This window comes from Rhinopithecus bieti, unplaced genomic scaffold (assembly GCF_001698545.2).
Source record: "Rhinopithecus bieti isolate Rb0 unplaced genomic scaffold, ASM169854v2 scaffold_21626, whole genome shotgun sequence".
In the NCBI taxonomy this organism is placed as follows: Eukaryota; Metazoa; Chordata; class Mammalia; order Primates; family Cercopithecidae; genus Rhinopithecus; species Rhinopithecus bieti.
In genome coordinates this window covers 660,656-688,353 of record NW_016810801.1, presented here as the reverse complement: position 1 = coordinate 688,353, position 27,698 = coordinate 660,656, and the positions used below count along the sequence as shown (strand labels likewise).

The 27,698-nt window shown below is 37.8% G+C and overlaps 1 long non-coding RNA gene across 3 annotated transcripts in view; it reads right to left on the bottom strand.

Moving 5' to 3' along the window:
• The window catches only part of LOC108542683 (uncharacterized), a 42,158-nt gene that overhangs the window by 4,809 nt on the left and 9,651 nt on the right, over window positions 1-27,698 (bottom strand). For 2 of the 3 annotated variants that reach the window (XR_001889341.1, XR_001889342.1), the window contains one exon: window positions 17,506-18,533. The exons of the other annotated variant lie outside the window; for it this stretch is intronic. This is a non-coding gene — a long non-coding RNA (uncharacterized LOC108542683). Of the gene's footprint in view, window positions 1-17,505; window positions 18,534-27,698 lie in introns of those variants that run through there. 3 annotated transcript variants of the gene reach the window in all.

Below are 27,698 nucleotides of genomic sequence, written 5' to 3'. Positions count from 1 at the left end.
AAGAGATGTAAACTGAATGAATTCCAAAAATTATCCAAGTATATGCTGCCTACAAGAAACTTACTTCACCTGTAAAGACAGATACAGACTGATAATAAAGGAATGGAAAAAGATATCACACAAGTAGAAACCAAAAGCTAGCAGAAGTAGCTATACTTGTATCAGGTAAAATTGAATTAAGTCAAAAGCAGTAAAAAAAAAAAAAAGACAAGGAAGGTCATTTTATAAAGATAAAGGGTTCAATTAAGCAATACAATATAACAATTCTAAATATATACGTACCCAACACTTGAGCACCAGATATATATAGCAAACATTATTAGATCTGAAGGGAGAGATACACTCCAATGCAATAATATTTGGGAACTTTAACACCCCACTGTCAGCATTAGACAGATTATCTAGACAGAAGATCAACAAAGAAACACTAGACCTAAAGTACAATTTAGACCAAATGGACCTAACAGACATTTACAAAATGTTTTAAACAACAACTGCAGAATACACATTCTTCTCATCAACACATGGAACATTCTCCAAGGTAGACCACATGTTAGGCCACAAAACAAGTCTCAACAAATTTAAAAATTGAAATTATGTCAACTATCTTCTCAGACCACAGTGAAATAAAACTAAAAGTCAATAACAAGAAGAACCTAGAAATTCTATAAACACATGGAAATTAAACAATTTGCTCCTAAATGACTATTGGGTCAGTGAAGAAATTAAAAAGGAAATTTTTTAAATTTCTTGAAAAAAAAATTAAAAGACAGCATACCAAACCTATGGGAAATGGCAAAAGCAATGCTGAGATGGAAGTTTAAAGCAATAAACACCCACATCAAAAAAGCAGAAAGATTTCAAATAACCTAATGGTGCACCTCAATGAACTAGAAAAGAAAGAGCAAGTCAAACTCAAAATTTAAAAGAAAGCAATAATAAAGGTCACACTAGAACAAAACAAAATAGATACTAAAAAGATACAAAGGATCAACAAAATAAAAGTAATGTTTTGTAAAGATAAACAAAATCAATAAACTGCCAGCTAGACTAACGAAGAAAAGACAGAAGACCAAAATAAAATCAGAAATGAAAAAAAAAATGCATTGCAACTGATATCACAGAAATACAAAGGATCATCATAACTACTATAAACAACTATATACTAACAAATTGGAAAACCTAGAGGAAATGGGACATATACAAACTACCAAGATTTAACCAAGAAAAAGTCAAAAGCCTGAACAACCCAATGATGCGTAATGAGACTGAATAAAATGTTTCCCAAAAAAGAAAAGCCCAAGATAGCTTTACTACTGAATTCTACCAAACTTACAAAGAAGAATTAACACCAATTATCAAATTATTCCAAAAAATTGAAGAGGAGGGAATTCTTTCTAAATCATTCTATGACACCAGCATTACCCTGATACCAAAATCATACAAGGACATGAGAAAAAGAGAAAACTACAGGCCAATATCTCTGATGAACATAGGTTCTAAAATTTCAGCAAAATACGAGCAAATCAAACCCCATATACATCAAAGAGATAGTAGGCCATGATCAAGTGGGATTTATCCCAGAGATGCAAGGATGGTTGAACATATGTAAGTTAATAAATGTCATACATCATATCAAAAGAATGAAGTAGAAAACCAATAAGATGGTATCAATAGATGCAGAAAAATATTTTATAAATTCAATATCTTTTCATGACAAAATTATTGACAAATTAGGTATAAAAGGAACATACCTCAATATAATGAAAGCCGTGTATGACAAACCCACAGGTAACATCATACTGAATGGGGAAAAGTTGAAGGCCGTTCCTCAAAGAACTGGAACAAGACAAAGATACTCATTTTCACCACTCCTATTTAATGTTGCACTAGAAGTCCTAGCTAAAACAATCAGACAAAAGAAAGAAATATAAATTGCAAAAAAAAGGAAGTCAACATGTCCCTATTTGTGGATGACATGATCTTATAGAGAGAGAAATCTAAAAATTCCATCACAAAATCTCTTAGAACTGATAAAAGAATTCAGGAAAGTTGCAGGATACAGAATCAACATAAAAACTCAGTAGTCTTTCCATACACTCACAATGAACTAGCTGAAAAAGAAATTTTAAAAGCAATTCTTTTACAGTAACAACAACAACAACAACAACAACAACAACAACAACAACAAATACCTAGGAATAAAGGTAACCAAAGAGGTGAAAGACCTCTACAAGGAAAACTATGAAATACTATTGAATGAAATTGAAGACCCAACAAATTGAAAGACATCCCATGCTCACAGATGAATTAATATTGTTAAAATGTGCATACTACCAAAAGCAATCAACAGACTCAATGCAATCCCTTTCATGATATCAATGACATTATTCACAGAAATTAAAATAATAATAATTCTAAAGTGTGTATCAAACCATAAAAGAGCCCAAATAGTCAAAGCAATCCTAAGCAAAAATAACAAAGCTGGAGACATCACACTACCTGCCTTCAAAATAAACTACAAAACTATACTAACCAGAAACAGCATGGCACTGGCATAAAAACAGACACAAAACCAATGGAACACACTAGAGAACCCAGAAATGAATCTACAGACGTACAGCCAACTGATTTTCAAAAAAGGCACCAAGAACATGCATTGGCAAAATGACATCCTTTTCAGTAAATGCTGCTGAGGAAACTGGATATCCATATGCAAAAGAATGAAATTAGATGCCTATCTCTCACCACATACAAAAAATCAACTCAAAATTGATTAATGGCTTAAGCATAAGACTCAAAATTATAAAATTACTAAAAGAAAGCATAGCAAAAATGCTCTAGGACAGAAGTTCCCAACCCCTAGGCCATGAATCAATACCAGTCCTTCTCCTGTCACAAACCCCAGGTGGGAGCTTTACTGCTGGAGGTCCACTTCCCATCAGATCAGCTTCAGCTTTAGGTTCTCATAAGAGCATGAAACCTTTTGTGAACTGTGCATGTGAGGGATCTAGATTGTACATTCCTTATGACCATCTAATGCACCCTCCCACCCCCGCCACTGCAGGTCCGTGGAAAAATTGTCTTCCATGAAACTGGTCCCTGGTGCCACAAAGGTGGAGGCCGCTGCTCTAGGACACGGATCAGGGCAAAAATTTTATGGCTAAGACCTCAAAAGCACAAGAAATTAAAAAACAAAAATAGACAAATGGGGCTATATTAAACTAAAAAGCTTCTGCACAGCAAAGGAAACAATCAACAGAATAAAGGGATAATCTTTTGAATAGGAGAAAATATTTGCAAACTATGTATCTGACAAGGGACTGCTTTCTGGAATATAAAAGAAACTCAACAACTCAACAAGAAAAAATAATAATAATCTCATTAAAATGTGAGCAAAGGGTCTGAATAGACATTTCTCAAAAGAAGACATACAAATGGGCAACACACATTTTTAAATGCTTAACATCACTCATCATAAGGGAAATGCAAATCAAAACCATGATGCGATATCCCCAGTTAGAATGGCTATTATCTGCCAATTATTAAAAAGTCAGAAAATAACAGATGCTGGCGAGGTTGTAAAGAAAAAGGAATGCTTATACACTGTTGGCTGGAGTTTAAGTTAGTTCTGCCATTGTGGAAGACAGTGTGCTGATTATGCAAGGATCTAAAGACACAAATACCATCGCCTCAGCAATCCCATTACTCAGTATATAACCAAAGGAATATAAAGTGTTCTATTATAAAGACACATGAACATGTAAGTTCACTGCAGCACTATTTGCAATAACAAAGGCATGGAATCAACCTAAAATCCCATCAATAATAGACTGGATAAAGATAATGTGATTCTTACACAACATGGAATAATATGCAGCCATAAAAAAGAATAAGTTCATGTTCTTTGCAGGGACATGGATGGAGCTGGAGGCCATCATCTTTAGCAAACTAACACAGGAACAGAAAAGCAAATACTACACGTTCTCACTTATAAGCGGGACCTTAATGATGAGAACATGTGGACACATAGAGGGGATCAACACACACTAGGGCCTATTAGAGGGTGGAGGGTAGGAAGAGGGAGAGAATCAGGAAAAATAACTAATGAGTACTGGCTTAATATCTAAGTGTTAAGTAATAATATATAAAACAAACCCACATGACATGAGTTTACCTTTGTAACAAACCTTGCACTGTACCCTGAACTTAAAATACAGGTTATGTAAAAAAATCACTATTATTAAAAAGACAAAAAGTAACAAATGCTGGTGATAATGCAGAGAAATGGAAACTCTTCTACACTGTTGGTGGGAATGTAAATTAGTATAGCCATTAAAGAAAATAATATGGAGGCTCCTCAAAAAACTGAAAATAGAGCTACTACCTGATCCAACAATCCCACTACTGGGTATTTATCCAAGAGAAAGAAAATAAGTATAACAAAGGGATACCTGCACACCCATGTTTATTGCAGCACTATTCACAATAGCCAAGATATGGAATCAACTTAAGTATCTATCAATGAGTGTATGGATAAAGAATGTGTGGTATATATATATACACAATGGAGTGCTGTTAAGCTATAAACGAGAACGAAATTCTGTCATTTGCAGCAACATGGTTAGAACTGGGGTTCATTGTGCTATGTCAAATAATTCAGGCACTGAAAGACAAATACCAAGTTTTCACTCATATGTAGGAGCTAAAAATGTTTACCTCATAGAGGTAGAGAGTAGACTGATGTGGAGTGGTGATAAAAGAGGTCAATAATGAGTACAAGCACATAGTTAGGCAGAAAGAAGAGGTTCTAGTGTTCAAAACACAAATAGGGTGATTATCATTAACAATAATAGATTGTATATTTCAAAACAGCTAGTAGAGAAGAAATGTTCTCAATACACAAAAAAATGATAAATGTTTGATATGCTGGGTAGGTAAACTAAGTAATATGGTTTGATAATTACACACTGTATGCATGTATCAAAATATCACATATACCCTCATAAAAATGTACCCATATTATGTATCAACTAATAAGCAAAGTCTACCCCAGACTAGGAGGTAACAACAGGTTAGTGATCACCCACAGAGGGAGCATCTGTTCTCACCCAACCCAAGTTGCTAAGTAGTGACCACCAATCCATGGTGCTCTTCTTATGCCTACCCTAGGTTGGGAGGCAAGCCCAAGTCTACATATAACTGTGGAGCATAGCCTTTTGCCCTCCCCACCCTAAGTGGTTGAGCATCAATCCCAGAGACCTCACCCAGCCTTACAGCGAAGCACATAGCCCTGTCCAACTACAGATTCCAAATAACAGCACTACCCAGCCAGGAAGACAACTTCCCCAATATGCAACGCTGTCCCAGCAGAGATTATCACAAAGCCCAGGCAATAGTTCCACCTCACTACAGAGTCTGGTCAGTGTTCTCACCAGACCACGGAGCACAATAAACAGTACCATTCAACTTTAGAAAACAGAAAGCAACCAAGCCCAACTAGAGAGCTTGACACCAAGGTCTGCTCTCCTTAGATTGCTACTAGTGGCCCTTCCAGAATTTCAGGCTAGGCTAAACAGTAAAGGTCTATTACCACCAGATAATACCTGCAAAGGCCAAAAGTGGTGGTCACCCCTCCAAATGACCAGACATCAATGAATGGACACAAAGATTATGAAAAAATCAGAGAAATACAACGCCATCAGAAGTTACATAAATCTGCAGAGAATATGGAGATCTAGGAAATGATTAACAAATAATTCAGAAAAATTATTTTAAGGAAGTTCAGAAAATGACAAGAAAATATGGATAGAAAATTAAATAAAATTTGGAAAATTATTCATGAGAAGCTTGACAAGGAAATAGAAATAATGATAAAACAAATAGAAATCCTAAAAATAAAGAATACAATAACTGAATTTAAAATTCATTGGAAGCTTCAATAGTAGAATTGATCAAGCAGAAGAAAGAATCAGTGAGCTTGAAAATAACCAATTTGAAATTATTCAATCTGAAGAGCAAAAAAAAAAAGAATGAAAAAAGTCTACGGGAATTATAGAATATCAGGTGAACAAATATTTACAATACTAGTTTCTGAAGTAGAAAAAAAAAAGAAAGAAAGAAGCCTAGAAAGCACATTTAAGGAAATAATGATAAAAGTTTTCAAAATCTTTTGAAACCAATAGGCCAGAGAAGAAAGCAAAAGAAAATTAAAAAACAAAACAAAACAAAAAAACCTTAAACGAAAATTGAAACACAACACACCAAAACTTGTGACATGCCACAAAAGCAGTCCCAAAAGGGAAATTTGCAGTAATAAATGCCTATATCAAACAAGAAGATTACAGATAACATTACATTTAAGAAGCTAAAAAAGGAAGAATAAACTAAGCCCAAAGTTAACAGAAGAAAGGAAGTAACAAAGATCAGAGCAGAAATTAAGAAACTAGAAAAAAATAGGAAAGTCAACAAAACTAAAGATGGGTTTTTTTTGAAGGAAGAGAAATGACAAATCCTTTGCTAGACGAACTAGGGAAAAAAGAATTTACAATTAAATATAACCTTGGAATTGATGGAAAAACGCTGATTTTCCAAATTTATAAAGGCCAGGCACACTCTTTTGAACCTTTGAACACATAATGAGGAAACAATTTTTGACCTTTACACCATATACAAAAATCAATTCAAAATGTATTAAACACTTAAATATAAAATCTGAAACTCTAAAACTACTAGAAGAAAATATAGGAATAAAGCTCCATGGCATTGCTCTGCGCAATGCATTTTTTGGTATCACCCCAAAAGCACAAGCAGCAAAAGCAAAAATAGACAAATGTTATGGCATCAAACTAAAAAGCTTCTAGAAAGCAAAGAAAACAATTAACAAAGTGAAGACAACCCACTGAATCATGGAAAATATTTACAACCATACATCTGATAAGGGGTTAATATTTAAAATATGTAAGGAACTTGTATTAGTTCATTTTCATGCTGCTGATAAAGACATACCCAAGACTGGCTAATAAAGAAAGAAAAAGATGTTTAATAGACTCACAGTTCCATGTGGCTGGGAATGCCTCACGATCATGGCAGATGGCAAAAGGCACGTCTTACATGGCAGCAGGCAAAAGAGAGAATGAGAGCCAAGTGAAAGTGGAAATCCCTTATAAAACCATTAGATCTCGTGAGACTTACTACCATGAGAAGAATATAGGGGAACAGCCCCTATGATTCAATTATCTTTTGTCAGGTCCCTCCCACAGCATGTGGGAATTATGGGAGCTACAATTCAAGATGAGATTTGGGTGGGGACACAGCCAAACCATAACAGAATTCAAACAACTCAATAGCAAGAAAAAAAAAAAAACCTGATTGAAAATGGACAAAGGACTTGAATAGACATACCTCAAAAGAAGACATACAAGCGGCCAATAAGTACACGAAAAAATGCTCAGCATCACTAATAATCAGGGAAATGCAAACTAAAACCACAGTAAGATGTCACTTTACACCTGTTAGAATGGCTTTTTAAAAAAGATAAAACATAAGTGTTTAAGAAGACACAAAGAAAAGGGTGATATTATATGTCGTTGGTGCAAATGTAAATTAATATAGCCATCATGAAAAACAGTATGGAAGTTCTTCAAAAAACTAAAAATAAAACTAAATTATGTTCCAGTAATCCTACTTCTAGGTATATAGCCAAAAAAAATGAAATCAATATGTTCAAGGCATATCTGCACTCCCATGTTCATTGCAGCAATATTTGCAATAGCTAATATATGGCATAAACCTAAGTGTCCAACGATTGAACGGACTTTTTAAAATGCAGTATATATACAGAATGGAATTCTATTTAGCATTAAATGGGGATGGGGGAAATTGTGCCATTTCTAACATCATGGATGAATGTGGAGGACAGTATGCTAAGTGAAATAAGTCAAGCAGAGAAAGACAAATATCACATGATCTCACTTATATGTGAAATGTAATGAAGTTCAACTCATAGAAGTAGAGTAGAATGAGAGTTACCAGGGGTTAGAGGACAAGAGAGGGAGGGAATGAGGAGCTGTTGATCAATAAGCACAAAGTTTAAGTAAACAGAAGAAATATGTTTTGAGACCTATTACACAGTAGGGTAATAGATCAATAATAATAATGTATTGTATATTTCAGAATAAGAGTAAATTTAAAATGCTTCACCATAAAAAAGACAGGTAAGGGAGGTAATATATATCTCAACTAGCTTGATGTAATCATTCCACATTGTATACATATATCAAAACTTCACATTGTGTCCCAGAAATGTATACAATTATGATTTTCCAATTGAAAATAACATAATAAAATAAAAAATTTAAAAATAATCTATGAGCTAGTTTTGTTGATACTATTATTACACATCTTCTGTAGACCTGAGATCAGAGTTGCTAACAAAAACCCTGGAAGAACTAGTCATATAAATGCCCATTTTAAAGCCTGTTTAAATCAACAGACACAATCTTTTTGAAAAGGAGTATTTCTTTTTTTTTTTTTTTAATTATACTTTAAGTTCTGGGATACATGTGCAGAACATGCAGGTTTTTTACATAGGTATGCACGTGCCATGGTGGTTTGTTGCACCCATCAACACATCATCTACATTAGGTATTTCTCCTAATGCTATCCCTCCCCTAGTCCCCGACCCTCCAACAGACCCCAGTGTGTGATGTTCCCCAACAGGGAGTATTCTTAACAGTGTATTAAATTGTAGTCTTTCTTAGGTTTAGTGTTGCGTACTCTCAGTTTATTTCCAGAGACATGAGGATGGTAAAGTTTCTCAAAATTATATATTAAAAACAGATGGGTCAGTGTAGCGAGAATGGGAAGAGCAGAGTGGAAAGAGGCTTTGGTTTTATTCCTGCATGTAAATGAGCTTCATTCTCTGCTCTCAACCTTGGTTCTGCAGCAACCTTGAATCTGTAGCTTCCTGGGACAGCTCATAGCCCTAATGAATCAATCTGCCTGACTAAATTTTTCTTCATTTAAGAAATAAATAAACTTTCTCATTTGAAACCTCTGATGGCCAAGTGAAATAATCTATCTCTTGCTTTGGAGTTCACAGACTCCTAAGTCATTATAGATGGCTAAGATGTCTGCTTGTAGTTCTTTGTTCAAATTTCAGATCATATTCAGTTCTTAATCTTTCATCATAAATTAGTATGTCAGGTCTTTTCATCACTCTTGTGTGTTGTGTTCTGAACTGGTTCCAGAATAATAAATCAGTCAGTAAATGTTTATAAAGTGCTTTACAAGATTAAAAGTGTGGATAAGAGTAGCAGGTTATGGAAACAGAAAAGTACACTTAAAAGTGAATCTGGTGTTCTAGGTGTGGCCCTTGCATGCATGGGGGCTTGTTTCTCAGAAATTTCTCAGTAATCTCAATGAGGTGAATTGATTCATTTCCCCATTGATGTCTCCCTTGTTTCTTAGGAGCAAAGCAAATCATTTTTCTTTGCAATACTTGTTAGAGTTGAAGGACAAGGAGGGCCCCATTTTTACAGCAAGAGAGCTTATATGTGGCTACTAAAACTTTCCGATGGTCAAAAAAATGGTAACAAAGAAATAATCAGCAAATAAGACTGTGGAGTTTCTATTAATGGAGATCCTCAGGAAAGTAAACAAACATGCAAAATAAAAAAGAGTGCTCTTGAATTAAGACTATGGATGGATGGCCGGGCGCGGTGGCTCAAGCCTGTAATCCCAGCACTTTGGGAGGCCGAGACGGGCGGATCACGAGGTCAGGAGATCGAGACCATCCTGGCTAACACGGTGAAACCCCGTCTCTACTAAAATACAAAACTAGCCGGGCGAGGTGGCGGGCGCCTGTAGTCCCAGCTACTCGGGAGGCTGAGGCAGGAGAATGGCGTAAACCCGGGAGGCGGAGCTTGCAGTGAGCTGAGATCTGGCCACTGCACTCCAGTCCGGGCAACAGAGCGAGACTCCGCCTCAAAAAAAAAAAAAAAAAAAAGACTATTGATGGCAAATAATCTTCAAAGTAAATGCCAATTTTGAACAATTGGTATTAGCTGTCTATAAAAAAAGTTTTAAAAATAACATGAAGGCCATGTAAAGGAACGTATCACAATCAATTAATAATATTTGCCCTGCGTTTGCAGGAAGCCATTTGCCAGTAAACAACTTGAAGGCAAGATATATAGATGATGCTCTTACACAGGACAGGACTTCTCCTGCTTTAAAAGATTTCAGATTTCTATGAAAACAAACTTACAGTATGCTCTACATTCCTTACAAGACATAGGACCTATCAGTGAACATCAGCTGCATACCTATTCTATAGAGAGATTTATGCTAAGCTCTTGGAGATGAGCAGAACAGAATATATTGAATTTGTATCATACCCTAAGTTTACAAAGATTTGCATCTATGTTCTCTTATTTTACATTCTTTCATTTTTCAACAAGTATTGTGTTTATTACATGCCAGGTAGTATACTCTGAGTTAGATGTAACTGGTAAATTAATAAATAAAATAAATATTGACTCTACCTCTCTGGGGTTTACATTCTCATGGAAGATAAGAAATAAGAGTTAGGTATGGACTCCCTTTTGAAGATGAGAAAATTCATGCTCAAATAACACATAAGTCGCCCATGAAGAAAAATGACACTTGCAGGGATCAATACTGCAGCCAGAAGCTCCCACTGTAATTTCTCTCTTCCACTTAGTTATCCTGAGCTCCTATTCCATTGTCTCATGTGGCCCCTGATCTCAAACTGACATCTTCTAGATTGCACTACTCTGGTATCTTTTGTACAATGTTAACTTTTGGGGGCTATACATGGTACTATGAGATCTCCCCAATGATGTCCTCCATTCCACAGGTCCTGCAGCTCCTTCAGAGAATGATACTCCTGGTATGAAATAGGAAAAGGGGGTTTATAAATAATCTGGAATCAAGCCAGACTTCCAACAGCTACATTATAGATGACTAAGATGCCTGCCTGTAGTTTTTTGTTCACAGCTCAGATCATATTTGGTTTTAATCTTTAATCATAAATTAGTACACCAGGCCTTATCATCACTCCTGTTTTGTGGTGTTGTGTTCTGAACTGGTTCAGATCTAAGATGGAGAAGAGGGGGAAAGGCATTGCAGGTGGAGAGAGTCACAGAGTAGAAAGAAAAAAAAATGATATAAGCTACATGTGAAGATAGAAAATCACAAAATGAGTGAGTTCAGGAAACAATGAGTAGACAGTTTTGGTTAACCCAAAGGAAAAATGAAAATATTATTTAGTGCATATGTGCCAGGTGCTTTAAGAAAAATGATTTCATTCATTAATCTTTATAACAACTGCATGAGCTAGGAAGGCAGACATCTTTTCTCTGTATATTCAGGGTAACTAATATTCATTGTGTCAAGTAACTTGTCCAAGGTCATAACCTAGTAAGTATCAGAGCCAGGATTTATGCCCATGGCCTTTCCATCTCCAAATCCAGAGCTCCCTCCACTCAAAACATTCACAATGGGGCGTGCAAGGTACTCAATGCACAATAGGGTGAGATTTATGGAAAGAGTAAAAGTAGACATCAAATTTGGACTGGAGAGAAGAAAGACAATCTTTGCCAATTTGACAATGTTGCTCTTACCTCCTCTTGCATGACATATAATGTGTTGAGAGGAAGGTGGGAGTCAACTCTTTATCAACAAAGCCAGGCCTTCTGTCTGCCACAAAAAGGATATTCTTGATTGTTTCTACTTTGAAAATATTTAAAACCTAAAGACAGATTCTTCATAAATCCTCTGCTTTCTCCTGCTCCCTTTTCTCTCCCTACCCCTTTGACTGTTGCTGAAGATACCACTGGTTGGCTTCTCAGTATCAACCCTCTCTTCTTCAACCTTCCTAAAGAATCTCAAATTAATTCATTCACCTCTACTCTCCCCTGTAAAACTATGTGCATCAGAGAAGACAGTATGCATTCCCAGCCTCAGCAGGTGACTTCTGCTTGATCTAAGCCAATCATGGTGTTTCCATTGCCCTTGGCAGTGTTGACATAGGTGTGAGTGGGTAATGCAACTGGGTCAATGAGACATGAGGATGAGTCTGCTGGGAAACTTCTGGGAGAGGGCTCTTCACTCTAAAGGAGATGGAAGGAAGAAATGGCCTCTACTTTCTCTGGATACTATTCTATCTCGTGATGCCTGGAACTGTGGCAGCTATTGTTGCACACACAAGGGTTCAAGGCTACGGACAGACCACCTTTGCCAATTTGACAATGCTACCTTTGCCTGCCATGTGATGTGTTGAAGGAATGATGATTCTTTGTGCATGGCAGAGGCTTTCTTTGGGGGTTTTGGCAATTAAGAGGTTCTTAAATGGGAGTATGGGCTATAAATGGGAGTATGGGCTATAGAGCAATGAGACAGAAGGAAACTATGATGAGAAGTATTGTCTTAGTAATTAAATGAGTGCTATATAATACATTTTGAGAGGAGGAAAAAAATAATATTTAAAAAAATTTTGGTTGTTGAATTATGTTTTTTTAATATGATGCCACTTTGAAACTAGACCACAATGATCACAGCTTCAATAGCATTAAGACAGGCCAAAAGGGAATGAATCACAACATAGGAGGAGAAAGTTGCTATTTGCACATTTGTTGATTTTGTGTAAACTCTTCAGTCCAGAACTGGGGTCAGTGAACTGGGGCCCTCGGGTCAAATCAAGCCTGCTGCTTGTTTTTTAAAATAAAGTTTTATTGAAAGATGGCCAAATCCATTTGTTTATCTATTGTCTGCTGCTACTTTTGTGCTTAAGTGACAGAGTAATTGAAGCTGAGACTATAAGGCTCGCAAAGCTGAAAATATTGTTTCTTAATCTGGCTCTTTACAGAAAGTTTGCTGGCTCCTGATCTAGAAGGAAGAGAATTGAACTGACAGAATATACAAACAATGGCCAGACTTTAAGACAAAATGAGTCCTAAGAGCCCATATGAACTCTGACCCATGATCTGCAGCAACCAGCTCAGGAAATCAACCCATTGTCTTCAGTACCCAGCCCAGGAGTCACACTAACAGGAAGTCAGTGAGTCACACTTACAGGAAGTCAGACAGTTATTAGGTTGGTGCAAAAGTAATCGCGGTTTTTGCCATTACTTTCAATAGCAAAAACCGTGATTACTTTTGCACCAACCTAATAATCTCCACCAACCAGTCCTGGAAGCCAAATAATAGCCCCTGTAACAATTGGCCCAAAACAATTAGGACTTGATTAATAACTGACAGCTTCTCTAATTTTTGTTCCTGCTTCCACCTTAGGACCAACCAAAGAAGTCAAATACATACCCCTAACCAATCTCATAGGATGCTCACTTCTTGTTAGCCACCTCCAGCATTTCCAGGCCAACAGTCTATAGCCAGGGCATACCAGAAGTCTTCCCTTTTTTCCTCTATTAAACTTTCTCATTACTCTGTCTGTCTTTAACAAGTGATAATAGTTGTTGACTCCCTTGCTATTGCAAGCTCTGAGTAAATAGCCTTTGCTTAATCTCATTCGGTGGGTCTTCATTTATTTCCACAGAACTTTGAGTCAAAGGATCTGCATCCTAATCCTGGGTCTGCCACACATTCCATATGTGACATGAATAACTCACCTTACCTGTTAAAACAAAAAATTAAAGAGGTAGTATCCCTGCCCATAAGTTGCTCATTGGCCATATATACTTTCAGAGTGCGATTACTGCCATACCTGAAGTATATGCAAAGGACAGAGGCAGCTCTAAGGAATGACAGATTGTATCTGGGTCATATATCTAGTAAATGCCTTGCATTGATTAACTAACCAATTATTATCTTTGACCACTATTAATATACTCATTAAGAAGATATCTTTCCCCTAAATTCACAAATCTCTTTTCTAAGGAAAATCTTAAGCCACTTATTTTAAAATATGGACTAGTCATTTGCTTGAAATCTAATTTCACAAATGGCTCATTTGTTAAAGTAATATTTTAATGGGTCCTGATTCAAACAGAGTCCTTGACTCAAACTGTCTTTTCTACGGTTTCCTCTAGTGGAATAATTTGAGTTTGCCTAAAGCACTGTCTAGTTTGGTTCTTAGATACTTGCAGATTTCAACAAATGATACAGTTTAAATGTTTTGAATTCCTTTGATCTTTCATAGAACACTTACTTGACTTATGATGTGCAAAACAAAGCTAATTGTACAGAACTTTCACTTGAGGTCCCATTAAGTGCCATTTAATTGTACTGTCTCAGTTTTATTGCTCATAAGCATTCTATAAATGTCCTTATACAAGCCCTAAAAATGTTCATTGTTAAAATACCCTCTTAAAACTACAGGTTTCCATTTGTTAACAATGCAGTAGACGAATATTTGTTTAGATTTTTCAGCTTTAATTCAAATATTCTGTGATGTATTAGTAAAGCTCATTTTGTAAAGTTCATAATATTCCAAGTTTTCTTTCTATATGTAAATTGAAAAAGACATATACAGTGTTGGGCATCCTGGCTTCTAGTCTGTAATCTTCCCCTGACTGTGTAAGTTCCAGAAAGTAACCTCACATCTTTGGATCTCTATTTCTTCTCTTGTGGCCTATCATTAAGATTTCAAGACTAAAAATCTATGATCAGACCTGCACTCGTATATTCATCGCAGCACCATTCACAATAGCAAAGATATGGAATCAACCTAAATTTCCATCAATGAGGATTAAAGAAAATATGGGGGTGTGTGTGTGTGTGTATGTATACAGTATATATGTGTATATATATGCAAGTTCAGTATGTGCATATGTGTGTGTATATGTACAGTGTATATATGTGTGTACATGTGTGCAAATGTGTACTGTGTTCTATATGTACAGTGTGTACATATGTGTGCGTATATGTATGGTACATACATATATGTGTGCACATATGTATGTGTGTATATATGTGTACATAAACATATATACATGTACACTGCACATATCCTTTTCAGCTTGCATATAGAAAAAACAGAATATTATGAATTTTGCAATGTGGGCTTTACTAATATGTCATATATTTGAATTAAAGCTGAAAAATCTAAACAAATACTCATCTTTTTTAGGATATACATAAGGATATTTATAGCATGTTCATATATACATACATATACACACACACACCATGGAATACTACTCAGCCATTAAAAAGAATACATCCATGTATTTTGCAGCAACATGGATGGAACTGGAGGCTATTATCCTAACTGAAATGACTCAGAAACAGAAAGTCAAATACTGAACATTCTCACGTATAAGTGGAAGCTAAGTAAAAATGGGTGCATATGGATATACAGAGTGAAATAATAGACACTGGAGACTACAAAATGTGAGAGGGTGGGAAGAAGGTGAAGGTTGAAAAATTACCTATTGGGTCCAATGTTCACTCTTTGGGTGATGGGTCCACTAAAAGCCCAGACTTCACCACTGCAAAATACATGCATGTGTGAAATCTGCACTTGTACCTCCTACATTTCTTTTACAATCTATGACCAGGGAGCTCCTGATAAACACAAGTGGAATACGGTATTTTCCAGGTGCCCAGCTGAATGGCTTCCATTCTAGAGGCAGCCTAATGTCCTGGAATTTCAACAAAGTATACCTCAAGCAAGAAGCATTGGATTCAAAGTGGAATCTAAAAAGACTTCCATCCAGGTGGTGTTCCCAGAAAGAACAATGCTTTATTAGCATCATCAACAAAAATACCATAATCAAAAAGGTAAATAAGGGGATAAGATTGACAGCTATTCATTGAGCAAGGGTTGAGCTTAGTGTTGAAAACTGGGGTAAAACACATCCCCTCCAGATGCCCACAGAAAGTAGGGAGAGAAATGGTTTGCAAATGAATAGAGACCATTCACTTGGCCATCTTGTCATGTTATTGTATGACGCCTTTGGAAAAGAAAGGGGTGTGTTGTTGTTATTATCAGAGGCAGCATATTAGTTACCAGTAAGATGCGTACAAGCAGGCTTCCTGGGTCCAAATACCCAATCTGCCACTTACTAACTGTGCTTTTGAGAGTTAACCTAAATGCCCTGTACCTTGGGCTTTTCTTATTTATAAAACTACCATTATCTACAACTATTAACTACCATTAGAGATAATAGTAGTACTTACCTTATGTGGCTTTCTGAGGATTAGTCAATATATGCACTTCATATAGTGCCTAGCCAATTATAAGCACTCTTTAAGCAGTAGTAATTATTAGCTATTTATTGAGCATTTTCTAAACAATGTATATGTATGACGTCATTTAACCCTCACTAAAATAGGTCCTATTATTCCCATTTTAGTGATAAAAGAAGTGTGGTTTAAACAGCTTAGGTGAGACCAACATTCACACTTGTTAATCTGCTTCTAGTGTTAGCAATAAAATGTGTACAGTACAATATTTAAGGATGGTTAAGATGATGCATTCCTTGGCTTTAACCATAGCAGCTTGCTATTTCACATTCTAATTGATGGTAATATATATAATAAGGTATAGTTATTGGAGAACTCTAGTTTCAACATATAAACGACAAAAATATTTTCATTTCCCATAATAAAAGTAACAAACCCCTATAAAATTTTGCTAACAATATACAACAATCTAAATTAACAATGATGAAACAAACAAGCTGCCATTTATATCTAACAAGCATGATAGCAGCATGTGACAAGCACAACCATCTACCTTTGATATATAGCAACTGAGAGTTCATCCAGTGGGAGTGCCGCCACCTCGATGCGGCCATGCACAGACACTTCATGAGGCTGCCTGACTTCTGGCTGAGTGCCAATTTCATTTTCCCTGAAATGCCAGTCCTGGCAAATTTCAACTTTTAAAGGCTAAAATTTAATATTCTTTAATGATTCATTTGAAAGTAGAAGTATGTGAGAGGAAGGGAGGGAGAAAAAGAAAGCCTATGGAATCTGACATCATCCATCAATAAGAAGTAAAGATAAGGATGTTCTCTGAAAGCTTTTTAAACCTTTCCTTCCAAAGTCTAGGGTGCAACCCTGACTAAGTTTATCTAATCTTCTCATCAGTGCTCAAAAACTCAATAAGGTCATATACTCCAAAAGGGGAAATCCCATCTGGCTCTCTTAAGATTCCTGCCACCTCCACTTCACCAACCAATTAACAGCTCATAATTAGGTCCAGAGTAGAAATTTCTTTTGCCACTGGCCCTTGTGAAATGAAATTATCAGTTAAGAAAGAAAAAAATCATGTCACACTTCCCCACTTTCAGTCAGATAAAATGTGTAGCAGATATCTGGACAGTTAACATGAGTTTCCAACACTACAAAATCTTACTTTTGAGCCAGCTTGTGACACAGGAAACAAAGACATCAGTTCATTCCAATGTTCACATGGCGTTTTATTATACCTTTAAGAACATCACTTCAATTCATTTTTATTTATATCCTCACCCTAAGTTTGCTGGCCTGATTCCCCTCTCAGGACCTCTGATTTTCATAAATCTGTCTTTTGTTGTTGTTGTTAACACAAATTCCCTCCCCATGTAATAGGTATATTCTTCTTGTTTATGTTTATACCAAATAGCAATTTCTAGCCCACTTTTTGGTGACTTTGAAATATCACACCCACCACCTTTTCTCATTACTTTATTTTATATATTATGCCCTAGCAAATTGGGTGAAGATTCTAAGACCAAAATTTCTATCTTCCTCTAAATTTATTCTTTCCTGTAAGTCCCAAGACACATTCTGCGTCTCTATTCTTCTCTCTAAGTCATACTTATTATCATCCAAATCAATTATTTCCATGAATGCTTCTTCCTTCCCATCTGTACTAGTTTCCTAGGGCTGTCGTAACAAAGTTCCACAAACTTGGTGGCTTAAAATTACAAAACTGTATTCTCTCACTGTTCTGAAAGCCAGAAGTACAAAATCAAGATATCAGCAAGCTTGTTTCCTTCTTCAGGCTCTGAGGGACAATCTGTTCCACGCCTCTCTTCTGGCTTCTGGTGTTTGCTTCTGGTGTTTGAAAGCAATGGCAAAAAATGCAGTTACTTTTGTACCAAACTAATAGATGCATCACCCCAATTTTTGCCTCCATCTTCATATAGTGCTCTCCCTGTGTGTCTCTGTTTTTACATGGCCTTCTTATAAAGACACCAGTTATTGGACTTACAGCTTCATTAACTCAGTATAATCTCTTCTTAACTAATTACATCTGTGAAGACCCTATTTCCAAATAAAGTCACATTCACAGGTTCCAGGGTTAGGACTACAACATATTATCTTGGGGAACACAATTCCTCCTACAATACCATCCATATTTATTTCATATCCATGCATGTTTGGTCAGCTAGACTTCAGGGGGAAAGTGTATTCTTCATCTTCAGTGATGTAGCCAGCCCAAGAAGCCATCACCATCTCCTCCTTTGCTCAGGATGTCAAATCCTATTGTTCAACCCCATCGATGCAGCCAGCCTTTCTCCTCCCAGACCTGTATCTCCATTCCAAGATCAAAGTATCTGTCAGAAAAATAAAAATAAAAACACGTGTGTGCTCTCAACTTCTCTAGCCTTCTGGATCCCTTTCCCTGATGGTGCTGCTTTTCCACACACAATTAGGAGGAACTGCTGACAAAGTGCAACAGGCTCTTAGCTGCACCCAAATATATCTATCATGAAGGCAGCCATGTTTCATTTGGCCAGCTTGGGTGGCAAGAATGAAGACTCTTCGTGGATGATCTATCTAATGCTGTCCGTGGGGTATTGAAGTCCCCCACTATTACCGTGTGGCTAAGTCTTTTTTTTAAGATCTGGTAGTAATTGCTTTATAAATCCAGGTGCTCCAATATTGGTGCATATATATTCAGGATGGTTAAACATTGTTGAATTGAACCCTTTATCATTATGAAATTTCCTTCTTTTTTTTTCTTCTTTAGTGTTATTGGTTTAAAGTCTGTTTTGTCTGATACAAGAACAGCAACCTCTGCTCTTTTTTGATTTTTACTTGCATAATACACCTTTCTCTATCCCTTGACTTTGAGCCTATGGCTGTCATTACATGTGAGCTGGGTCTCTTAAAGATAGCAGATGGTTGAGTCATGGTTTTCATCCAATTTTTCACTCTATGTCTTTTAAGTAGAGTATTTAGGCTACTTACATTCAAAGTTAATATTGATATGTGAAGTTTTGTTCCTGCCATGGTGTTGTTAGCTAGTTGTTGTGTAGTCTTGATTGCGTAGTTGCTTTATGAGGTCTGTGGGTAATGCACTTACCTGTATTTTTGTGGTGGCAAGTATCATTTTTTTGTTTTTATGTTTAGAACTCCCTTAAACATCTCTTGTAAAGCCAGTCTGGTGGTGACAAATTCCCTTAGAGATTGCTTGCCTGGGAAAGACTATAATTTCTCTTTTGTTTATGAAGTTTGGTTTGGCAGAATATGAAATTATTGGTTGGAATTCCTTTTCTTTTAAAATGCTAAAAACAGGCCCCTAATCTCTTCTGGCTTATAAGGTGTCTGCTAAGAAGTCCTGATGGAATTTCTTTTATAGGTAATATGGCCTTTTCCTGTAGCTGTCCTAAAGATTTTCTTTGGTGTTGACTTTGGAAAGTCTGATAAGTACAAGCCTTTGCAATGATCACCTTGTATAGTATCTTTCAGGAGTTCTCTGGATTTCCTGTATCTGCATGTCAACCCATCTAGTGAGATTGGAAACATTTTTCTGGATTATACCCTCAAATATGTTTTCCAAGATGCATACTTTCTCTTCTCTCTAAAGAGAGCCAATGAATCATAGGTTTGGTCACTTCGCATAATTCCATATTTCTCAGAGGCTTTGTTTATTTTTCTGAATTCTTTTTTCTTTATTTTTGCCTGACTAGGTTGATTCAAAAGACCAGTCTTCAGGATCTGAAATTCGTTCTTCCGCTTTGTCTAGTCTGTTATCAAGGCTTCCAATTACATTTTGAAATTTCTGTACTGAATTTTGCAAAGGAATGAAGACTCTTATCAGACAGAACTCTGTATAAATAAATTCTGGCTCTGCATTACCTTGTATGACCTTAAAGAAGATACCTGATCTCTTTTTGCCTCAAATTTTATATCTGTAAAATGCATATACTGACAGTACTAATCATGAAATTATGAAAGTTTAAACTCATTATATAAAATATATAACTTGATGTCTTTTGTAGGCTGGATTGTGCCTCTCCATCAAATTCATATGTTGATGTCTTAGCCCCAATACCTCAGAATGTGACTGTATTTGCAGACAACCTTTAAAGAAGTGGCTAAGTTAACACATTGCTGTCAGACTGTGCTCTAATCCAATCTGATTGGCGTCCTTATGAAAAGAAACTCAGACACACAGAAAGAAACCAGGGATGTGCTTACACAGAGGGCAGACTATGTGAGGACACAGTGAGACTCAAGTAGCCATCTGTAAGCCAAGGAGAGGAGCCTCAGGAAAAATCAAACCTGACAACACCTTTGCTTGGTTTTGTCATCTCTAGAGCTTTGAGCAAATGAATTTCGGTTATTTAAACCACCTCCTCTGTGGTCTTTTGTTATGGCAGCACTAGCAAACTAATACAGGTTCCAACACCTAATGAATGTTTGATTACTGTTAGCAATTGTTGTTATCATGGCAATGATGACTAAAGCTTCCTCTAAACCTGTGACGTTCAGGAAGGCAGCAAATGCTCACATGTGGGTATTGAGTACTCAAAACATGGTTAGGCCAAACTGTGATGTACTTTAAGTGTAAAATGAACATAGGATTTCAAAGATTTGCTACAAAAATATAAATATTTCCACTAATAACTTTTTTAGTATTGATTCCTGTTGATGATATTTTAGATATATTGAGTTAAATCAAATATATGATTAAAGTGAACTCCACATGTTTCTCTTCCTTTTTTAATGGGGCTAATAGTAAATTTAAAATTGCCTGTGTGGCTGGAATCATATGCTCTAAAGACTTCAATGGGAAGTGACCACCACAGCTCCAAGCTTGCCTTTTAAGGCCAACAGCAATGTTCTTTCCACTGCCAAGTCCTGGAAAATCTCCTTCTAGTACCAAAGTGTAGTGAAAGAAGCAGAAGGTTTAGAGTCCAACACAGCAGAAGGTTTGAAAGCCTACTTCACCCCTTACTTGACCTGTGACCTGGAACTTCTCTGAGCCTGCTGGCTTCTCCCCTGCAAAATGGGAATAATCAAGACTAGCTCAAAGGCAATACACATACAAAGTGCTTACCACTGTCCTTAGCACACAGAAAGTACGTGCTATAGACTGAATATTTGTGTCCCCAAAATCATACATTGAATTTTTCACCCCAATCTGATGGTATTTGGAGGTGGGGCATTTGGGAGGTGATTAAGTCATGAGGCAAGGCCTTTGTGGATGAGCTCAGTGCCCTTACAAAAAGCCCTGGAGAGCTCCCTTGTCCTTTCTGTCACATGAGGTTATACAAAATGGTACCATCTGTGAACCAGGAGGTGGGCTTTCTTCAGACTCCAAATCTGCTGGTGCTTTAGCTTGGACTTCCCAGCCCGCACAGCTGTGAGAAATAAATTTCTGTTGTTTATAAGCCATGCAGACCATGGCATTTTTGTTATAGCAGCCTGAATGGACTAAGACAGTGAACAATAAAGGTTGACTTTTACTCTTAACTTTGTGAGACATGAAGGGTCTCTTCATCCTCCAGGGAGATGTGACAGGTGAAGGTTTCCAATGGTGAGATTGAGTGGAAAGCCCATGCTGAGGCTACCCTATTATCAGAGAAGAGCATCCAAAAATTTAAAGAGTCACATTTTCCTCTGCTGCAAACAGAAATCTCAAGCTTATCTGAAATGTCCTCTGCTTCCTTCAGCTCATCTTGGCCTTTCTCACCTCCATCCCTAGGCTCAGATGGTTCTGGATTTCTGAGCTATACTTCCTTCTCCTTCTATCAAAATCCAAGCATCTTTCAAGTCATGGGTAAAATTTTACCTCCTTCATGAATACTTTCATTAGGAATTATCTGCCATATCCCAGAGAGTTGAATATAGAGTCTGAATCCCCTTCAGTTTGCTTTCTCTATGTTATTGGGCACAGAGCCTGACAGATAAAATCTCTGTGGAATAAAGCAAAGTGAACAAAAAGTTGCAGCCTGGACTAGAGAAGAGGGAATGCCAAGACATTATCTACTCAGGGAATAGCTTTATATTTGAAATTTTCACAAAATGCAAAATAGAAAATCCCTATGACTTAAATTTCAAATCCAATTGTGCTCATGAGGATTGAATTCTACAAACTCTTTGAAAAAGCATCCATCACTCAGGCACCATGAGTAAACATCCTCCACCTCCAAGATCCCAGATCCTCAGACCTTCCTAAATAAGAAAGACATGAATTGGTTCTAGCGAGGAATCAGTGTGGGCCACACCCACAGTAGTCTCTGAGGAACTGGAGATCCAAAGCTAAAATGACTTCAAATAGAAATTTGAATAAAAAAGAAAAAACCTCTAAGTATTGACAGAAACAAGTTGCAAAAGACTAAAACTCAGCATGTACTGCCCACAAACACACACTGAGACAACCCAACCATTACACAGGTAGACAAAGTACATCACGGATGAGAGCTCAATCACATAACCACATGGCCTGTATTCAAACCTTAGGTCCATTGTTTACCAACTGTGCAACTTTGGGCAGGACACTTAACCTTTCTGGGCCTCAGTTTTCCTTATCCAAAATAGAGTCATATAAGTTAACATTAATTAAACTATTACTATATGCTAGATACTGCCAAATTCTACACAGCATACAACAGGATTAAATGGGTTAATATACATAAATCTCTTGATTCAGGATCAGGCTGCTATGGTCTGAATGTTTTTGTCCACTCAAATTTCATATGTTAAAATTTTAAACCCCAAGGTTATGGTATTAAGTGGTGGGGCCTTTGTAAGCTGATTAGATCATGAGAACAGAGCCCTCATTAGTGGAGTTGGTGTCCATGTCCTTATGAAAAAAAGAGACCTGAGAGAGACCCCTCACTCCTTCCACCATGTGGAGACACAGCAAGAAAGGACTATGAACCAGGGAGCAAGCCTTTACCAGACATCAAGTCTGCCAGCACCTTCACCTTGGACTTCCCAGACTCCTGAACGGTGACAGATTTCTCTTCTTTACAAAGCTACCCAACTTGTAGTATTTTGTTATAACAGCTCAAATTCACAAAGAAGATTGGAACCAAGAATTGGGGGCACTGCTATAACAAAGATCTAAAAATATGGAAGCAGATTTGGAATGGAATCATGGGTAGAAGTTAGAGAAGTTTTGAGGTATAGTCTAAAAAACAGCCTACATTGCCAGGTGGACTGTTAAGGGTGAACCTTGTGAGGGTCAGGATGGAAAGAAGAAAGCTGTTTAAACAGCCTCAACCTTCTAAGGAAATATTTAAGTGGTCATGAACAGAATGTTTGTAGAAATATGGATGGTAAAGGCCAGCCTGGTGAGGTTTCAGATAGAAATAAGGAACATGTTATTGGAAACCTGAGGAAAGGTTATCCTTGCTACAAAGTGGCACAGAACTTGGCTGAATTGCTGTGTCTTAGTGTTTTGTGAAAGGCAGAATTTGCACACAAAGAATAGGATATTTGACTGAGGAAATATCTAAGCAAAGTGTTAAAGGTATGGCTTGGCTCCTCTTAAATGTTTATAGTCAAATATAAGAAGAGAAAAATGATTTAAAGACAGAATTTTTAATCAAAAGGGAAACAGAATTTAAAGGTTAGGATATTTCACAGCCTACCCATATTAAAAGTATGAGAAAGTATATTCCGGAATAGGGTGTGGCCAAGCAACCTTTTGATAAGAAGATTAGTATGGATTATCCAGGACCTATTGGCCAAGACAAGGGAAAAATAACCCCAAGAGCATTTCAAAGATCATCAAGGCTGCCTTTACCTTCTCAGGCCCAGAGTTCAGAGCCTGCAGGACAGAACAATTTTAAAGGAAGAGCCTCAGACACCTGTGGGCCCTCAGCACTGGCTGCCTGGCACTATCTTAGGCTCTACTCCCTACTTTCCAATGGCAATTCCTGGGTGGCAATTCTCAGCCACCCAGGTGTGGCTCCAGTGAGGCCAGGTGTGTGACGACTGCCATAGTTACTACTTGAGACCATCATTACAGCAGTTATTACTGTTACTGCTTGAGACTATCATTACAACTGAATGAAGGGAAAAACATAGAAATGATAACAAAAAACAAAAGTAAGTATTTTAAGGAAAGGTTAGCATGGGGAAGAAGAAGAGAGAAGAAGAGAAGAGGAAAAGGGCTCCCTGCTTCTAGAGAGCAAAAGCAGCCACCCGAGCTTCCACAGCCCTTCTTATTTATTGGGTAGAATGAGGAGGGAGGAGGAGGTAACGACGGGTGAGCTGCTTAATTGATCACAGGTTCATATTGTTACTAACAGGCTTAAATTATGCCTAATTACAAGAAACACTTGCACCTGGGTCATGACTGCCCTCAGCAGTCCTTCCGGGTGGCATATGCAGTTTGTCAATTTGCCAAAATGCTGCATTTATGAGAAACAGTTTGCTGCTTACTCATATAGCCTCCAGTGGTATACTGAGTTGATCATGACCCTCACTCTTTCAGTCTCCAACAAGGTGTGGTACAGGACACTGTGGCTGCCCCTCTGGAAGACACAAATGATAAGTTTTGGCAGCATCCACAGGGTACCATATCTGCCGGTAACAAAGTGCACGAACCATGGGTGTATGGCTGCCTCCACCCAGATTTAGGAAGATGGAGCTGCCCAGATCCTCAGACTCATGACTCAGGCTGAGAGTTGCCATGGGGTGCAACCACCACAGAGAGCCCCCACTATAGCAATGCTCAACAGAGCCATGGGATCAGGGTCACCATCCCAGTAACACTAGAGGACAGAGCCTGGAGTCAAAGAAAATCATTCTCAAGCCTTGAGATTTTAGACTAGCCCAGGACCTATCGCTCGTTTTTTCTTTTCTATTTCTCTCTTTTGGAATGTTAATGTCGTACTGTGCCTGTTCCACCATTGCAGTTTGGAAGCATATCACTTGTTTGGCTTCATAGTCTCACAGCTAGAAGGGAATTTGCCTCAGAATGAATCATATCTTGAGTCTCACCCACATCTGATATCTAAATATCATATTTAGATGAGACATTGGACTTAGACTTTAAAGTCATTGCTGGCACAAATTAAGATTTTTGAAGCTATTGGAATGGAATAGATGTATTTTGCATGTAGGAAAGACATGAATTTTGGGGGAAGCCAAAATAGAATGCTATGGACTGAATGTTGATGTCTCCCCAGAATTCATAAGTTGAAATCCTAGCCTCCCAAGTAATGGTATTTGAAGATGGAGCCTTTGGGAGGTGATTAGGTGATAGGTTTAAAGCCCTTATGAGTGGGATTAGTGCCCTTATGAAAGAGGCCCCAGAGAGACCTCTCACTCCTTCTATCATGTGAGGGCATGGTGAGAAGGTGTCATCTGTCAACCAGAGAATAGGCCCTCACCAGACACTGAATCTACCAGCACCTTGATCTTGGATTTCTCAGCCTCCAGAACTGTGAGAAATAAATTTCTATTGTTTAAAAGCCACCCAGTCTATAATATTTTGTTATAGCAAGCAGAATTAAGACACTGGCACAGGGTACATACGTATAACAGTAAGTGGTAGTAATTGTGGTGGTGGTTGGCTTTGTTTTGAATAAAGAAACTATCTCTATCGGTTATGGTCAGGTGAATGAACAGGTTCTTTATTTATGAAAAAGCTCAAGCACTAGCTGTATGGCTTTGGCTACACTTATGAAGCATCTCGGCCTTTGTTTCTCTGATCTCCCAAACATGCAACATGCATAGCAATCAGTTTTACAAGGTTGTTGGGAGACCCAAGTGGGATATTGGAGGTGAAAAGCTGTGAAACTTAACGTTTGTGGACATTATTCTTGCTTCTGCCTCCACCACTGGGTAATTTTCTGCCCCATTCCCGCAGTAAATGGCATGACTTAATGTTTAAAAGAAAAAAGAAAAAAAACTCCCAGCTTTCCTATGGGCAAATACATGGTAGTGAGTCATTACTCCTTGTCATGTCATCCCAGAGTCTGAGCCATGTAGTCTTCAAATTCAGGCAACAGCAATAAGCCACATCCTAGAAAGGTCAGCAGGGAAGTAAATGGACCAAATGCATAGAGCCAACCCATCTGCACCTCCAGTCACTCTCACACCATTCTGGCTGCTAGAAGGGCATCCAGTTAGAAGGTAGTTGCAATGCCAATGAGCAATATGGTGGTTTTCACCAAATAATGGTGGTGCAGGGGTGGGGTGAGTGGAAAGAGGACTATGGATCTTAGAGATACACAAGAAATGAACACTTCCAGCCCTGCTTATCTGTCACCTCCCACGGAAGTCTTTCTTGGCCACTCTGTCTAAAATGCCAACTGCTCCCCATTGCTTTCCAGCTCTTTATAAAATGGAATAATAACTTTATTACTCCTTGAAAGAATAAGATGTTGATAAGGATTAAACATGTAATACAGGCAAAGGTTTAAAACAGTGTGTGGGCCGGGCGCGGTGGCTCAAGCCTGTAATCCCAGCACTTTGGGAGGCCGAGACGGGCGGATCACGAGGTCAGGAGATCGAGACCATCCTGGCTAACACGGTGAAACCCCATCTCTACTAAAAAAATACAAAAAATTAGCCAGGCGAGATGGCGGGCGCCTGTAGTCCCAGCTACTTGGGAGGCTGAGGCGAGAGAATGGCGTAAACCTGGGAGGAGGAGCTTGCAGTGAGCTGAGATCCGGCCACTGCACTCCAGCCTGGGCGACAGAGCGAGACTCCGTCTCAACAAAAAAAAAAAAAAAAAAAAACAGTGTGTGGTTTATAGTATTTAATAAATGTTAGCTTTTATCATTATTATTACCGTTACTATTTTTATCTAATTACCATTTCATTCTAGCATGTATGATATTCTAGAAGTATTATCTTGGTTATCTATTTATTTACATAATTGCTATCTGACTTGCCCACTAGATCTTAACCTCTATAAGGAGGTGTCTATGTTACATCCCTACTAAATACTTAACAAATAGCAGTTGGTTGGATGAACGATTTAATGAGTGAATGAATAGACAACTATCACACTCAGCAGACTCATTTTGTCCCATATCCCAAGAACCTATTTGTAGGAGACACTTTCTTATCTGAATTTTAGGCATGAAGAAATAGTGACACTGAAAACATTGAGTGACTTCTTCACACAGGATGAGGATGAGCAGGAGATGAACCTTTATCAAATTCTGGCTCTACATCAAGCACGGTGAGAGACCCATTGATTTATCCAGGCTTCTGGTCATTCCACAAAAACATATTAAGTTTCCTCTCTGGGCCATGCATTGGGTCCCTGGCCCCATCCAAAAAGAGGAGCTTTAATCCTGGATTACATCCCACTTTTGTAATCTCAATAGGAAAGCAGGTCTCAGGGCAGACCTCATGGTGAGGAGGAAGCGGGGGCACCCCCTCCCCAGAAGCACAGGCCCTGAAGCGTCGTTGGGTCCTTTCTCCCTTTGACATCTAATTTCCTGATAGATGACTGGCATAGCCAGAATTCAATTGTCCCAGGACCAGCACATGTGGGTCCAGTTTTGTCAGCCTGCAAG